Source organism: Thermobia domestica, chromosome 8 (genome assembly GCF_964235325.1).
Source record: "Thermobia domestica chromosome 8, izTheDome1.hap1.1, whole genome shotgun sequence".
NCBI classification, from domain to species: Eukaryota; Metazoa; Arthropoda; class Insecta; order Zygentoma; family Lepismatidae; genus Thermobia; species Thermobia domestica.
The window spans coordinates 186547475-186563036 of NC_137461.1; the positions used below are offsets into that span (position 1 = coordinate 186547475).

The 15562-nt window shown below is 34.9% G+C and overlaps 1 protein-coding gene across 1 annotated transcript in view; it reads left to right on the plus strand.

Moving 5' to 3' along the window:
* mTTF (mitochondrial transcription termination factor) overlaps positions 1–15562 on the plus strand; it is a 100549-nt gene that overhangs the window by 13115 nt on the left and 71872 nt on the right. The gene's annotated exons all lie outside the window — the stretch shown is intronic.

Here is a 15562-nt window from a genome sequence, read left to right on the forward strand (position 1 = left end):
TTCGGACCAAATATCTCTTGGATCCAGTATCGTTCGGAAGAAATATTCTTAGAACCAAACGTTCCTGGGAACGTTAATTGATTTAAATTACTGTTCAAATCGTGATTTAAATCTATTTTTTTTTCTTCCAATTCTATGATGGAAATCAAATTTATTTTTGCTTACAACAGAAATAAAATGCGATATTTCTGACTCGTCTGGGACTAATCGAACATGTCAAACTCGCATCGTAATCCATATGATGGTAACATCTTAATAAAGTTTGGGATTATTTTTGGGAATCATTTTTGGGATTACAGTTAATGGGCTACTTAAGGTATTGTTTTAATTATTTCATACTGTACAGGGGACTTCAGCAGGGAGCATTTAATATTCAATATTTAGAACTTTTAATTCAGAATTTTACGTATCATTTTTTAGAAGTAAATGCAGAGAAAACTAAATACATGGAAGTGCGTCGGGACCGTAATACGGCAAATTGTGGATGCGTTAAAATATGAAATAATACTTTTGATAAAGGGGATACTTTAAAATATCTAGGATCAATATTAACAGACGAAAATCATACTCACGAAGAAATTAAATGTCGACTAAAAGCAGGGAATTCGTGTTACTATTCGGTTCAAAATCTCTTGTCGTCGCGAATTCTGTCGAGAAATTTGAAACTTAAAATATACAAAACGATAATCATGCCTGTTGTTCTGTATGGTTGCGAAACATGGTCTCTTACTCTGAGGGAAGAACATAGACAAAAAGTATTTCAGAACAAGATCCTTAGACGAATATTCGGACCCAAGAGGAACGAGAATGGGGAATGGCGGAAACTTCATAAAAAGGAACTACATAATTTATACGGTTTACCCAACATTGTTAGGGTCGTCAAGTACAGGAGGCTTAGGTGGGCAGGTCATGTAGCTAGAATGGAAGAAAGTAGAAACGCTTTCAGTCTTGACTGGAAGACCAATCAGATAACGACCATTAGGAAGACCTAGGCGCAGATGGGAGGACAATATTAAGATGGATCTCGCAGAGATAGGAATAAACCAGAAAGCAGATGATAGTAGCAATGTGACAGCAGATTATGATGACGTTATAGGGTCAGGCCAAATTAGCAGTAACGTTAGTAAAGTTAGTAATGTTAATAAACCAAATTATGAAAACAAGTTATCACACCCACACACAGAAAACAATCGGGTAGACGATGTAACTACAGAAAATGACCCAAAGGTAGAACGACGAAGAGAACGCGAAAAGTATTATCAAGTGATTTTTTATGGTAGGGGATACTGACGCCACTAAATGTTCAAACACTCGTGAAACGCCAATTAATTCAAAACTAATATTTCCGCATGGCAGAAAAAAACTTAAGCAAGAAACAAAATATTCCACAAGTATCAGTAGGTGATATTAATATTTTTCATCAAAATGTTCAAGGTCTCAATAAGGTAAAAATTAACACGCTAGAAGTACTACTTTCCACTGAATTAGATAATATACATGTAATCTGTTTAACGGAACATTGGCTAAAATCCGATGAAATAGAATGTCATCATAAAATCCATAGTTATAAATTAGTAGAGTGCTACTGTAGAACGGATACCCAAAGGGGGGGGGGGGCGATCTATATCAAAACAAGATTAGAAACAAATATATGTAAAAATTTTCTTTATCTCAACACCGAAAAAGACTTTGAGTCCTATATAATGGAGTTACCAAAACGAAAACTATCTACCATTTGTATTTGCAGAACCCCGAATAGCAATATTAAGATACTAGCACACAATTTAGATGAGATACTGAAAAAATTAACTACTCCAAGTAATAAAGTAGTGGTACTAGGTGACTTGAATACAAACTTTTTGTCAAACGATATTGATAATAATGTACAGGTTCTTATTGATTCATACAGCAACGCCAGTAGTTAGGGAACTCACCAGAATAACACAGACAACAAAGAGCGCAATAGACCAAATGCTGCTAAACAAAGATGTTTTAGAATATTCCGTGAAAGTTTTTAATACTGGATTTTCTGACCATGAAGACCAAATTTTTACTATTCTAAACATAATCATTAGCAATATTAACAAAAAATCGAAAATTATCACTAAAAGAAATTTTAGTGAAGACAATGTAAATTACTTTAACTATCCCTTAAGCGGTGAAACATGGGAGGATATCTACAAACAAACTACAAGTAGATAAAGCCTGGGAATATTCCTGGGAGCATTCCCAGCAACCACTCATAAAATTTACGCACATAAGACAAAGTCGTGGATAACTTCAGGAATAAAGAAATCCAGCAAAACAATTAGAGAGTTGACACAAAAAGTTAAACAAGAGTTATCAAACCCGGAACTTAATAGATATTACGCGAATTACAAGTGCATATATAGAAGTGTAATATAAACGGCAAAATGAATAGAATATGACAAACGAATTGAGTGTTCTAAAAATAATCAAAAACACTTTAAAAATAGTAAAGAGTAAAACAAATAGTAAAGCCTCTTCTAGGGAGATAGGAAACATTGAATTGAATCATGTATACACTAAAATAATTGACCCAGTATCAGTTGCTAATATTGTGAACAATTATTTTACTGAAATTGGAAATAAAAATGTAACAAGTACTAACTTTATAATAAAATCTACTGAAAATAGGACACTAAAGCAATGTTCCTTCAGCCAATAATACCAAACGAAGTTGCTCAAATAATTTCAAAGCAAAAAGACAAATAGTCCGTAGGTTTTGATGACATTCCAATGGTAATACTGAAGAAAAGTTCCGCTCTTATAGAGAAACCGTTGACATATCTTATAAATCTTTTCTTTTCAACAGGGCACTTTCCTTAAAAATTAAAGTAAGCACGAATTAAGCCAATTCATAAAAACGATGATAACCATAAGGTAGAAAACTATAGACATAAAGCCTTACTTTCACCTTTCGTAAAAGTCATCGAATCAACTATGCAAAAACATAATAAGCTTCCTAGGAAAATATAATATAATAGACGTTGCTCAAAATGGTTTCCAACGCACAAAGGCATCTGAGACGGCAATATTTAATTATCTCGATTATATCCGTGACGCATTAGAGAACAGGTAAAAAATGTACTGGCATTTTTCTAGACTTAACTAAGGCAATCGACCTTGTTTCGCATCAAGTACTCCTCGAAAAATTTAACAATATCGGTGTAAGAGGAGTTGTAAATAAATGATTCCAAAGCTATTTACAAGGTAGAGAGCGAGCCGTAGTTTGATCACACGGATAAGCGGGGTACAAGTTCCAAATATACCTCTGACATTAAACCAATAAAATGCGGGGTGCCACAAGGCTCGATTTTAGGGTCTACTCTCCATAATTTTCATTAATGATCTTCCAGCGTACATAAAAACTGCCAAACCAACCATGTTTGCTGATGATACAAGTCTAGCCATTACTGAATACACCGACAGTAAAATGCAAGTTAATATCGAACAAACAATAGAAGAATTAAACTCGTGGCTTGTAAACAATAAATTAAAATTAAATACCCATAAAACTACAGTAATAAACTTCCACCACTCTGGAAATACGAATGTAAATAATCCCATCATATCTATTAAAAATACGCGTAAATGTATAGATAACTCTAAAGCAACGAGATTTCCAGGACTCTGGGTAATTGATACACTAACGTGGGATAGGCACGTATCGGTACTCCAAAAGAAACTTTGTAAGGTGCACTATGCCTTAAAAAGTGTGAAAACATCTTTTAACCAATCAACATTAAAAGTAATTTATCATAGTCAGTTTGAGAGTCTACTTACATATGGAATAATACACTGAGGAAACACGGCAGAAAATAAGACAATTTTTAAAATTCAAAAAACGGTACTGAGAACAATGAAAGGTACAAAATCAAGAGTATCACCCAAAAAAAATATTCCGAGAGCTTAAAATTCTCCCATTGCCTTGTCTTTATATACTGCGAACGGCAATATTTATAAGAAAATACCTTAAATCGTCCCTTAAATTCAACAGTGACATTCATACATACAATACTAGAAGCAAAAGTGATCTTGCAGTTCCCATTCATAATACAGCACTATACCAAAAAGGTCCAAAATACACAGGAATACAAATTTATAACAGCTTACCCATCAACATAAGAAACTCAAAATCTAATCACTTTTTTAAACAAAGACTAACAAAGTACCTACATAAACACCGCTTCTATACTGTTTCAGAATTTTATGAACATGCTTAAGCTAGAAACATGTAGTTGTATGAATCAATAGGAAGATATTTATGTTATTATTATATGAGTAGTTATTCTTATTTATATATTACTAGCAGCGTTCACCCCGCTTCGCTGCGGTCACCCCGGAACGCAATAAACTTTGTTACTTAGATAATTTTTACTTTTTCGCTTTCAAATTGCAGTAAATGTTAACATTATATCGCCTGTCATTTATGTTAACCCGCCGAGTGACACGGTCGCAATAAACTTTGTTACTTAGATAATTTTTACTTTTTCGCTTTCAAATTGCAGTAAATGTTAACATTATATCGCCTGTCATTTATGTTAACCCGCCGAGTGACACGGTCATGCGGGTTGCATATAAATGCGTTTATTTTTACCTATGATGAACTAATAACAAAGGATTTGTACGTTATGGACACTTGAATGGTCAATTATCTCAAGACACTGGTAATTAAAAATTAAAGTGATATGATAAAAACCATCTAGGGTCCAAATTCTAATAACCCCCCAAAAATAAAAGAAATTGGTTCAGCCGTATTAGCGTGATGAGGGAACAAAGGATTTGTACGTTCTCTTTTATAATATAGATTATGATCAAATATCTTCAATACGTGTTTGCTAAATACTAAACGAAAATAGCAAACAGGCAGGGGTAAAAGTGCGGGGGTACGCCGTCCCCTCACCTCGACAATTTATGTACGGCGTACCCGCAATTTCTAAAAACAATACAATGGGCAAAGATAGGGGGAACGACATGACGTCATGCGCTACCTATCGCCCCCCACTTTTACCCCTGATAATAGGTACAAAAAACTACAGATTCTCGCACTATAAATAAAACCAGGTAGATGAATAGACATGGTGTGATATATATATATATATATATATATATATATATATATATATATATATATATATATATATCGTGTAGTAAGACTAATATGATGTATAGTGGTTTTCAAAGCTAAACCAAGTCTTCTTATCAGCAGTAAAACTGTCATATGGTTGTTAGCGGCCACGTGCGGTTTGTCAACCAGTTGGATGTTGCCGGTATTACAAAAGCTTAGCCGCTCTCCCTGTCGCCAAGGTAAACAATGAAGTCTCGAACTATTCTTTCTGAGTGTTGCAAACCAATGAGCAGATACATAAAACCAGAATAACCATTTAAAATAGGGATAAAATACGTACAGGTCATTCAACAAATAATTTTCTCTCCTATTAATATAATAATAATAATAATGATAGTCTTTACGTCCGAGCCATTTCGGGCTACTGTGCATTTGCGGTAATGCTCGGAAAATAGAATAGAAACTGGACCGCACGTTGGACCGATATTGTATTTTTATCCGTATGAATAGGAATGACCTGATAGTCCCGTTTTTATGAAAACAAGCTTAGTCTGTCATTATTGTAAATGGTTTGTTGTTTCACTTTATTATCATAACACAAATTGTTATAATTATCATGTACGAACTCAAAACGAGTCTATCGGTTCAAACGGTCCAAACAGGCCAAACACGGGTCAAACGGGTTTATCAGGTCTAAGGATCGAGTAAACGAAACGCAATGGGTATCGGGCGGGTACAGTTTACCCGAAAAGTTCAAGCACTAATTATAGGTTAAAGTAAATACTTAAGAGCTCTAATTGTTTGCATTCACTTTTTTCTTTTTTCTTTCTTTTTTTTAGGTAGCCGACCAACGAACTTGCGGATACATAAATATAAATGCTCAAATCTAAATTATTGCATTATATTATTGCAATGAGCATCAACGTGATTTACTATTAGGAGTTAGCGTGATGCACTAATGTTAGTCTTTTATAAATATTATTATTATTATTATTATTATTATTATTATTCGACAAGCCATCTGTCTATAATGACAATTTAAAACTTTCTTTTTTAAAAAAAGAAATGATTAAAAAGCATTTTATTAAGTACCTAAATCCTCATATGTATTAATGTATGCAGGTTAATATCTGAGTAATACAGCTTTCATTATTAATTTCCTGTGTATAGTACCCTAATTTGTAATTTGTCCAGTTTTTATATACATGACGAATCACATTAGAAAGAAACTGATCAATTATATATTGACCTGTATAACTATATCTTAAAGTTAGAAATATTATACTTACAAGCAGAGCAGATAAACAGGCAGAATCTTTATTAAGCCTATTACTAATACAGTGAAACCTGTCTTCAGCGGAATCGAGCGGGACTCGCAAAAATTTCCGTTAAAGACAGGTTTCCGCTTAATGGAGATAGACCTTTCCGTTAAAAAAATATATATGCTTATAACGGACATAATGAGAAAATATATTGATGTACGCAACTTGTTCAATTACAGTACTTTTTCCTTCAACGGATTAATACCCAAAAAAAACTTTAAATAAACACAAAATATGCTGTGCACATTTTTCCCAATAGTCAAGCAGGATTTTTTGCATACATTGCTACTACTTGGCTGCGGTATACTTCAGGACACAGAAAAGCTTTCTCTGGAATTTTGAAAGTCCTCTGAACTCTTTCCTCCTTGTTTTCAGGACACGTGATGGAGATATATAACTTCTGCTTTACCTCAATTCCTTTTTTCCAGAACTTTGTTTTGTCAGTTTTCTTCTCATTTTTGTTGGCTGTCGCTAGTTGCTACACAAGCGGAACAGAAGTACGCCTACAAAGAAGACTGACAGCTGACATGCTACGTAGGACTAGCGAAATATTGTGGGAGCTGAATATGAGTAGTGATTGACGAAGGTCAACACTGCCCATAAAGATTTAACAAAAGAACGAAGTATTTATCGCAGACAGTATATGTTTACCCTCTCACAGGATGTTTAAAAATTTTCTAAACGATGTAGTCTGAAACTCAGAATTTTCCGTTAAAGGTTTATTTTGCTTTCCGTTGTCCGCATAACACAGTTTCCGCTTAATGAAGGGACTTTTACATGTCTTTTACTCCAAAATCCATGGGACCATGAAATATTTCCCTTTAAGACAGTTTTCCGTTTAATAAAGGGTCCGTTGAAGACAGGTTTTACTGTATTACATATTATTATTAGCTATAATAATAATGATAACTAAATTCCTGGCGCAACAGCCTTTAGAAAGCCTGGACTTATGGCACTCATTTCTGTGGGGTAATGTGTTTAGAGCTCTGCACGGGCTCGGGCTACTATGATAACCGTAATGGGGTTAGCCATACTGAGAGCTTCATACATTTCTACCTGAGTTGGAGCGGCAACGCCTGAATCTAGTTACAATGAAGGATTTATGGTAGGGACAAGTAAACCCTTAGATCTTGACCTTCGAGGAAAAAAATGGTTATGTTTTGTCGCGAGCTATATAAGAAATTATTGTAGTAGTTTATTATATAAAACTAATGCGATTTGACTTATTATATAGAACTAATGCGATTTGACATGTTCTATACCGCATGTACAAATGTACAATACTGTGGTCTCTTGAACACAAAATAAATAAATATAATGGAAGTGACTCAGACTCCTTCAGTGTCCTGCGTTACAAACTGTACATGAGATGGTTGCAATCTGTAGTATTCTGCCTCAACCCGAGAGACTATTGAATCTGTAGAACTGTTTTTTTACAAAGATCCTCAACCTGTGATGAAGCTTTTAGGAAAATGCAGCCTGTAGAGATTACCTCTAACTAGCGATGCTCTGAAACAACATATAAGGAGATCCCATTACCAAACAGCAATTTGGTAAAACGATGATAAGTGTGAGATCGATCTACCAAGGCCAGAAGACTCTAGATGGTACTTGGAGGACCAAATTCTGAAGCTAGTTTTGAAAGCACTCGAAGATATTCTCAAGGCTTGTTTAGAGATTACGACGTGTAGCTGTCAGAAACTTGAGTGTATAAGTTTGGAATGCAAATGTAAGAATCGCGGTTTCTTGTGCACTCCAATGTGTAGTTGTCCGAGCGAGAATAAAAGTTCAATATCAGTTAATGAACAGAGTGATGAAGACTGAATGATGTATTAAGGATATCACAAATTTCTTTATCTTTTTTGAGATATAAGAGTGATATAACGTTAGTGAGAATTTATTATAGAAATCAAATAATTTGTTCTCTTGTGTAAAGATTTCTTAAGCATATATTTTCTTTCTATTAAGTTTCTTATTATAGATTTAATGTATTATAGCAACTGTACACAATCTTACTAATAGGCGAATGATTTTTTCTGTAAATAAAATTTTGCAGTTTAATAACTGATCCTTATAAAGTATAGGCATATCGTATGTCATGCTTTATTACTTACCGTTACAGTAAGTGTTAAGAGGGAAAGATGGTAATATATAAAAACAAGTGGATGGCAAACTGTTCATGATTCCCTCTTGAAGGCAATTTTGAAACCTGGTTCCTGCTTTATTTCGTTCAGTACCATTGTAGTACATAAGTCGAAGGATTTGTAGCAAAAACAGGCCTTGTCAAAACAAGATTTTTTCAGGAAAATGAATAGAAAGCTGCATGTTTATCCATATTTTAGAAGATATCAGAGACACGTATAAAGAAACAGATTTGCAGTTTCTCATAATGTGTAATAGAGAAAGCTCTCTTTTCATTCTTCAGGGAATTTTTAATAAGATTAGTGGATGTTTTAATTAGATTATGGACAGACTTAACCCATTCCGGACGGGCCTTTTAATACCTGATTTTTTCCTGTAGACGACGATTTTTTGGCATATTTTAAAACTTCGTAGAAAATACAGTTTTCAAAACAATGCTATTTATTATACCATTTTATAAACTACAAAACTTCCCCTTTACACAGGTGTGTAACATTCAACAGTTGCTATACATTTTCTAACTTTTTACTGTATATATATATATATATATATATATAAAACTCTATGGCCTATGGAACCCGGAGGTTCAATGCCGCGTTCACAAAAGCTCTCCACTGACTTCTATCCTTAGCCAACTGCATCCAGTTTCTACTTTGTATTCCAATCTCTGCGAGATCCATCTTAATATTGTCCTCCCATCTGCGCCTAGGTCTTCCTAATGGTCGTTTTCCGATTGGTCTTCCAGTCAAGACTTTGAAAGCGTTTCTACTTTCTTCCATTCTAGCTACATGACCCGCCCACCTAAGCCTCCTAGACTTCACGACCCTAACAATGTTGGGTAAACCATATAAATGATGTAGTTCCTCGTTATGAAGTTTCCGCCATTCCCCATTCCCGTTCCTCTTGGGTCCGAATATTCGTCTCAGGATCTTGTTCTCAAATACTTTCAGTCTATGTTCTTCCCTCAATTACGCAAAGCAAGAAAAAATTTTACAATGTTAAAAAAAAAAAAAAAAAATCCTATACGCATGTAATATGTAGGCTATAATTGGAAAAGAGCCACAAAATACACAACGTGAGAGTTTCAACAATGATACTTGTTATGTCCACATGGAAACTCGAAAATCACAGGTAATTAGCCTTTGTGTGAAAAAGTTCAAGAACTTCTTCACCATTTTCACAAGTAAAGGCAAAAACCGCGTATCCCTACAAAGGTGTAATTACAGCTCAGTTGTGACAAAACTGAACACACACGCCACTTAGCGCTTGGAATCTGAACCACATACTCACGATTAACAAATACACAAAACGAGGTGCGAGCGTCGCCCATCGTCTCATTGCCACAAAAAAAGAATAGTACAGTGCGAGCATAGCTCGCAGCCCGTCTACAGGGACAAAACATGCACTGCGAGCTATGCTCGCAGTCCGTCCGGAATGTGTTAATCATCAGGTTATATACTTGCAGGCAATATATATATATATATTAATCATCAGCTGCTAATATCTACCGTTTGTGGGAAGGTAACTCTTGGGCCGCGTCGTGATCAGTTTCGCACACGTCAGAATATAGTCGTTTATAACTCAAGCACTATTAGCCCTACACTAATATAGGTATGCATTTTTTGAAAGAGCATAAAATGACGAAAAACTTAGAGGAAGCATTTTTCCGAATTCGATCTTGTAAAGCATCTGTGGCTAAAAAGCTGACGTCACACGCAACCAATACTGCGTAAAAATTAAAATAACAACAAAACCATTATATTTAGCACAAAAATGTACTAAAATTAAATTGTAGAAGACAATTAGACAAATAAAATAAAAGTTCGGAAGTTCTAGCTCCAATGGTTGCAGATATACAGTGAATAATAGAAACAGTTAAAATTTCGGCTTTCTCTCCTCCCCCTTCCCTCCCGTGAAGTGTTTTTTCTGGCATCCGATATTTTTGTGATCAATGATGGATGTATATTCAGAAAATATCGGATGCCAAACTGTTACATGATTTTCCCTTAGAACTCAATTATTAAGCCCCTATGCCTAGACTATAAGAAACACAGTGCACCTGTTAAGAACTCGTTGGTAAATCAGTCGATTTCGAGATTTTGTTAAAAGATTGAAGGGGTTAGTACTCCTGTTGAAAATCCAGGATCTTTGTGTATCAGTGAAGAAGTGGCCGTAAGTAAGGAGACAATAGTGACTTCAGAAGAATTGGCCGCAAATAAACCAAAAGCTGAAGTTCTGTGGTGTTTGCAGGCTGTAATGGAACATGTGTCATTCTGATCTGCTTCCCGACTCGCAGCAAATTTCAAGCTGATGATCCTAGGTAGAGAAGATGCAATTACGACGTACGAAGTTAGCTTATAACATTGTTCATGGGCTTGGGCCACTGTTTAAAAGTGATCTCCTCAGTGAACTACAAAGCTGCAGGCATAACGTTATTGGATTTGATGAAAGCCTTAACAAAGTCTCACAATTACAGCAAGTAGACCTCACAATTCGTTTTGACACATAAATAAAAACCAGGTTTAGTCAAGATATTTGAATTCAATTTTCCTCAGACATTCAACGTGTACAAACATTGAAGCAAGTTTTAAGAATTGCGTCAGATTTAGACCTGAAAAAAATTATTCAAATTTCCATGGATGGCTCTCATGTTAATCTAAGCGGTTAGCGTACGCGCCTATGGCGTGGGAGACCCGGGTTCGATTCCCGGCGGAGCTCATGTGGTTCGGATTCCACGTTAATCAGTAGGTCCACGTCTCATATAGCCTCGCTGCTGAAAGGGAAGCTAAACTAAAATCAACTCAACTCAACTCTCATGTTAATTTCAAGTTTCTAAGTGATTTGCAGGAAGATCTTGCAAGTTCATCTTCAGATCCAGTCCTCCTCGACATTGGAAGTTGTGAGCTGCATACTCTGAATTGTGCTTTCAAAACTGCCATACAAGCAACAGGCTGGAAATTAGAATAATATGTGAGAGCTTCTTATAATTTATTCAAAGACGTTCCAGCTCGTCGAACAAATTATATAAGATACACAGGATGTTCTATGATTTCTTTAAAATTTTGTAGCATTGGATGGACAGAAAATCCATAGGTTGCTTCCCCCACGTGATGGAAATATGGGGAAAATATTACCCCCACGTGATGAAATACATGCAGCAGGCTGCTGACGAGAGGAAAGTGCCAGGATGTAAGAGCTTTAATACCATAAGAAATTCCATAAATGACAAGTTGCTTGGTGCAAAACTAGGCTTTTTCATAACATTAGCAAAGACTATTGTACCATTTTACACGAATTTCAGGGAGAGACTCCCTTAGCTCCTTTCCTTTAGAATTCACTCCATCCCGTTGCGTTGTCTGTAGCTGGTCGTTTTGTGAAAGATAGTTCTTTTGTAGGCAAGCCATTATTGAACATTGATTTGCAGAAGAATGAAAATCTGAAAGAAGCTAAATTTGTAGTAAACATTGACTATACATCAAAGAATGCTTTATGAAAAGTTAATTCTTTGCTTTAAAGAGAGATTCTTGAATTTCGCTAAGATTGTCGTACAGGATGTCAGAAATTTGTAGTGAAAATAATGGAGAGGTCACCTTTGAAATCCGAGGTGACAAGAGTAATTTCGTTTCTGGATTCAAGCGTATTTGTGGATGACAAGCTGTAAAGAAATTTGTAGTGCTGCAAAGAAATAGCACTCACAATAATGAAACATGATTCAGTAAATAAACCAGCACATTATATTACTATGATCCTTAACACATGCCTTTGTATTCATTCATTCACTCAGTGCAGTATTTCGTTCCTGGTTTAATTGGTGTCAGCAAAGATGTCTAGAGCTGGAGACTTGTAAATTATTCATTGTAGTTTTGGAAAATTCAAGATTCCTAAAAAAACTCCAAGTGAGCAAAGCAGTATACCGGTATATATATATATATATATATATATATATATATATATATATATATATATATATGTGTGTGTGTGTGTGTGTGTGTGTGTGTGTGTGTGTATATATATATATGCGTATATATGTGTGTGTGTGTTAAAGTGTCGGCCATGTAACATAGCCTTCCTCAGACATATTATGAGCTCTTCCTTCTTCTCTCCTTCCACTTGTCTATTCTCCTTTTCAGCATCGGAGGTACTTAAACTCGTAAATTATACATTCAGTGTTACATAGCCGAAACTGTAACACATATATATACTCGTAAAATATATATACTACTTTGGCCAGTTGGGGTTTTATTAAAAATGATTTCAAATATAAATAATTTGAAAGAGAATTAAGGGTACTACACTTTATGCCCGGTACACATTTAAGTCTACTTCCCTACAAATACTTTTAAAAACTTGTCCGAAGTAAAAGTTCGGGAAATACAAATTGTCATTTTTTAAATTAAAAGTTTGAAAGAAAAACACAAAACTCACCATTAACTTTCTGGATATAGGATTCGTGGCACATTACTTCCCAAGAAAGTTTGATATCTGAGCATGGATATAGCCAGGTTACGGGTCAGGGGGAGAGGTGTAAAAGTAGTTTTTGAAAGAGTGTTTCACTGTGATCTTGAGCTTATGTGAAAATAGTTTTTCTTCTGTCTACGCTAAACCTCTTTTTCTATTTCTTTTCTTCTTTCCTGGACCAGACTTAAATGTACACTCAATGTGCACATTCCATTAAAATACTCTTCTGTCATTGTTGAACGCAACTAAGACTTTACTCTGCATAAGGTTAAAAAAAAAAAAAAAAAAAAAAAAAATGATATACTCCTAGTACATAGTTGGATCAGAGAAATAAAAGGACTTGTTTCTTTGTGGGGGAAAATGTCCTAGCTTGTTTCACCACTTCTTTCATTTTCAATTCTCTCATATCGTCCTTCTTTTCTGTATTTTCCTTCCAAAAACTGTACCAAGTTTTATATCTCTACTAAAATATTCCAGATTATAAAATCATAGAAACGCTGTGATTGTTGACTAAACAGCAGGGTGCAATAATAGTAGAGAAAATACGAGTAAGTTGTTATTGAAAAATTTTCCTCCAATAATAATATGAACGAATCCAAACAAGAATTATTAGCTGTCTTTTCCAAAACTCGATACTTGATTATATTGGATGATTGGATTGATGTTGTGTTGTATGTGATAGTTGTTGACAATTGAAATTCAAGCTCAATGTTTTGTGCTACAGTGTTGATTGAAGACAGAATATTCTGGCATGCAGCATCTGCTTCACGACTGTTACATTTTTTTTTTCATAGGCTATGTTGTACACTGTCTAACATGTACAAATATCTTGATTGTAATGTACTTGCTACCAGTTGTAGCAGAGCCTAATACTTTGCTATTAAGTGGACACACAAAATGAATTAAGGTTTTGTTGCGGCAGAATGTAGTTAGAAAGCAGTTTTTCTAGTAACTGCGTTACATTCTATTGATAACGTTTCTAGTCCTTATACTACACTTACAAAATTTTGTTTAAATATGCTAATACTTTTGTACTTCTGAAACCATGAGTGCCACATAATTGGACGGGTTGAGGTAACATAATGGTGTCACATTTTCTAACTTCCGAGCAAACTGGAAAACAAGGTTCAACATTCGCGTGCAGCTCAATACAGTGACAGATATCAAACATACTTCCCCTGTCATCTGCGGGTACATTTTCAAAATTAAATTACCTAGATACTATTCCGTGGTTCGAAATTAAATTAATTACATCCCATTCCACCTAATAACTAAATTAATCCGGAAATGGTGTTTACCATTATATTCGCCCAAGCCGTTCAATTGTGGAATGTTCGGTACATACTTCATTCTTCCAGGATATTCACGAAAACAGTTTATCAGTATCACATCCTTTAGTGAGGCAATCGTGTTTCGGATTGTTAGTACAATGTGTAAATCGTTTACAACCAAATTTAATTTGTGACTGGCACAGTGGATAAACAGGTCTTTGTCGTATTTGTCTTGCAAGATCATCTGAACACCACATATTTTGAAGATCCATCATGACCTTATGCAACTCACTTATTTGAATCGAAACCTTCAGTTTTCATGAATTTATCTATTTTATAAGCAATAATTTCAATATTCAGTTGGACAAACCAGAGAAATTCTTTACGAATGGCCATATTTTTCTCAAAACAGGGAACATCAATGGACAAATTGCTCCTATTTATAGATGTCACATATTTCGTCTGGTATTATCTGTAACACTACCGAAGTCGGAATAATTGAAATTTATTACTACTTCCAGTTTCAATACTGATTTCCATCAAGCATAAACAGTAAGAGAAGCATTTTTGCAGTCTATTCAGCGTTCTAAAAATAGGTTCCATCTCCATTAACCCTATATTCAAACCGGAAGTAGTTCGGATTAACCATTTCGAGTTTCAGTATTTATCGCCATGGAAGAAAAATGGTAATAGCGATAAGCAGTTTTCTGCAGTCGTTTCAGGTCTGAATAAAACATATCGCCACAACCTGCAACACTACCAAAACAAGAAGTGGCTAAAACTTACTACTACGTCCAGTTTCAATACTGATTTCCATAAAGTATAAACTGTAAGAAGAGTTTTTTTTTTTTTTCAACATATCCAGCATCTTAAGAATAAGTTCCACCTTCTCCATTAACCTTATATTCAAAAACACAGGTAGTTCAAATTAACAATTTTCGGTTTCAACATTTATTGCCATATAACAGAAACGGTAATAGCGACAAATTGTTCTTTGCAATTAATTCGTCATCTCAAGTGAATATATTACTACAAAATGAAATTAAACGAAGTCTTTCAGTTTAACACCCCACGATTTATATTACACCAACCAGTAATACCTACTAACACCGAGGGTGTTAAAATTTACTATTACCTCCGATTTCAATACTGATTTCCATAGAACCAAAACAGTAAGAGATGTCAAGATGTACTTTTTGCAATCGATTCTGCTTCCCAAGAGTAGGTTCCATCCCCATCCGTTAACCCTCTATAGAAACCTGAAGTGGCTCAGCCAT